Source organism: Mastomys coucha, unplaced genomic scaffold, assembly GCF_008632895.1.
Source record: "Mastomys coucha isolate ucsf_1 unplaced genomic scaffold, UCSF_Mcou_1 pScaffold9, whole genome shotgun sequence".
In the NCBI taxonomy this organism is placed as follows: Eukaryota; Metazoa; Chordata; class Mammalia; order Rodentia; family Muridae; genus Mastomys; species Mastomys coucha.
Genome location: NW_022196915.1, coordinates 56,058,099 through 56,060,805, shown reverse-complemented (window position 1 = coordinate 56,060,805; position 2,707 = coordinate 56,058,099). Strand labels below are relative to the sequence as shown.

The window sequence follows — 2,707 nt, the reverse complement described above, 5'->3', positions numbered from 1 at the left end:
GGGGGTACTACACCCTATGACTTTAAAAGTTGGGGCCAGGGGCCGGAGGTGGGATTGGGTGTGGGGGGGTGAGGGGTGAGGAGATGACACAAGTAGGGAACAGAGTCGGAGTAGGACACAGGAACCAAAAGGCCTGCGCGTTTGCAATTAGTATTGGGGACCTCGAGGCTAAACACACCGGACTCTACACACCACCCAGGGATTCAGTAGTGCGGGCTCTTCCCTGCTGCTCAGTCTCTCCTGGATAACGGCGGTAAAAGGTTCCCAGGGAGACTTGGGAATGAATACTTGGCGCCAGGAACTTTCTCCTACTCTGTTCACTGAGCTCTGGCTCTCGGTAGAGCCTTTCCAGCAAGCTGGGTAGGAAAATCCAGTTGCAATCTATGCGCTCCACGCGGCCGGGAACTCGAACCCACGATGCCCAAAGCCACAGTCACAGCCACACTGAAGTGTTTTCCTTGCCCCTTCCCCGTCATAAGCTCTATACTTCAAAAGCCAGAACCTTTGGCTACCAGCCCAACTTTCTGAAGCCCCCTCCCCATTCTGCATGCTTCAAAGCAAGCAGCTTGTGCCCCAAGGCCCCACGCCTCTGTCTGGAAGCTCCCTGGTTACCCAGAAGACAAGCACCGAGTTCCAGGGATAAATCGACCGCCTCCCAGGACCCAGGCAAAATGAGACTGGGCGGGGCTGCTGGCTTGGGGTTGGGGGTAGGGGGACCTGTCAGCCTGCACGTCCTCCTGCATTCCTGGCCCGAGCTGGCCCAAGGGAGGGGGGAGAGGAGGGCTGGATGGAGCCTAGGGATGCTCCCGCTAGCCCTCAGACCCCGCGCGAGAGGGGAGAGGGGGTGACCGGGGTAAGCGTTCTTACTTGGCAGCTGGGCTCCGTGGTGGCCAGGCTGGGACTGGGCTCTCAGCAGTGGCCCCTCTCCGAACCGATCGCCGAGGGGCCCGCCAGCCGAGAAGCCGGGGGAAAATGCAGAGAAGCGCGCGCTGTAGTTGGGGCAAGCTTTCGCCCAGGGCTTTTAAAGAGAAACTCGCGGCAAACCCCACCCCCGACCCCAGCTCGCCCCGAAGGCGGCCTCCAGTTTAGCCCGGCCTCCACCCTTTGTTGAACTTCCTCGGTTTATCCCGGGATTGGGGGGCGGGGTGAGGTGGGGTGGATCAGCAAGGGTTTGGGGCTGGCTGCTCTGGAGACCGCGTTGGTCCAGACTGATCTCTTCTCCACTAGAGGATTCTACACTCCCCACCTCCCGGCCCCGCGTTCCAATTCCCTCGGGGTGTGATTTACCAGGATTAAGCCAGGCGCTGAATCCAGCTTCTTTACCTGAAAACTAAAAGTTGAAGACGTCATTCATCTCGCTCAGGCTTCGTGTCCCTTCTCTGGTAAACGGATTCTGAACGGCAAACCCAAACTGTTCGCCTTTCAGTTAGGGCTTCACGTCTGTGCTTTGAGACAAGGGTGGGAAAAGAAGCCAGCCACTGGAGTTTGACTAGAGTTTAAAACTTTATCTCAACTGGCAACACCACCGAAATAGCCTAATGCTGATCTACCTAAAGACCTCTCAAGCAAGAAGTTAAAATTAAACTAAAACTAAATCAAATTGGTTTAGAGCTGTGTAGCTAATCACAAAACCACCTAGAAGTTCTGTTTACGAACGAAATTCTTTCAAGATAAGGACAGCAGGAAATCCAACTCAGATAGTTTTAATTTGTCAACTTTACTTAAATGCTAAATCTCATAAATGACATCCTTTGAACAATGAAGTTCAGAAAGCCAAGAGATCATCATCACAGGGAGAAAGTGCCCGAAACTGCTTGTGTGTATGTGTGTGTGTGTGTGTGTGTGTGTGTGTGTGTGTGGTGTGAAGGCCAGAGGTTGACATCTGGAATCTTAGTAAGGCCCCACACTTTTTTTTTAAATAAAAAATTTTAAATTCTTTGAGAAGTTCATGCACACAGACAATGTGTGAAAACTCTCTGCTTCTCCCTAACGTCTCCCAGATCCACTCCCCACCTCCCAGCTCTTCCTTTTCTCTTTTCATAAAAACTCAATGAGTTCAGTTTATGCTGCCCATATATGCACGGGTATGTGGGACCATCCCCTGGATCACGGCTGACCTGAAACAAACATTACCAAACATTGACTCTCCCTCCCAAGGAAAACATGAATTCTCTAATAGGTCCTCAGCTAGGGCTGGGGGCTTGATAACTCTTCCCTGCTCCGTCCAAGCTGGAATGCTGAGTGCCTTGGTCTTATGTAGGCCTTGTGCAGGCAAACATGGCTGCTGCAGTAGTCCCATGGTGTCTAGAGGACACTGTTTTCCCCAGCCCTTCCTGACCTCGGACTCTTAAAATCTTTCTACTCCCCCTTTTAGATATTCGCTGAGCTTTGATGAGGACAGGGTATGACATAGATGCCCCATTTATGCCTGAGCACTCCTCAGATAGCCATCCTCTGCACTTTAAGCAATTGTGAGTCTCTGGATTAACTGTTTCCCATCGCTTGAAGAAGCTTCTCTTTTGCTGTCTGAGAGCTGCAGTAATCTACGGATCTAAGAGACATGAATGTCTAGAGCTGTTTGCTGTGGCAAAATGATAGTAGTAGGTTTGCCTCTAGGGCCTATGAGCTCCCCAACTATGGTTTCTTTGCAATATTTATAGTATATGCAATAAATATAGATATCTATGTGTTTTCTCCTGTGGACTGG

General features: G+C 51.4%; 1 protein-coding gene across 2 annotated transcripts in view; it reads right to left on the bottom strand.

The window, feature by feature from the left end:
• Nucleotides 1–1,060, bottom strand: part of Loxl2 (lysyl oxidase like 2) — an 87,399-nt gene extending 86,339 nt beyond the window's left edge. The window contains exon 1 of one of the 2 annotated variants that reach the window (XM_031363069.1): nt 868–1,060. The gene's annotated coding sequence lies outside the window, so the exon portion shown is untranslated. The remainder of the gene's footprint in view (nt 1–867) is intronic. The other variant, XM_031363071.1, reaches the window with a different exon arrangement.
• Between the last annotated feature and the right edge of the window lie 1,647 nt (nt 1,061–2,707).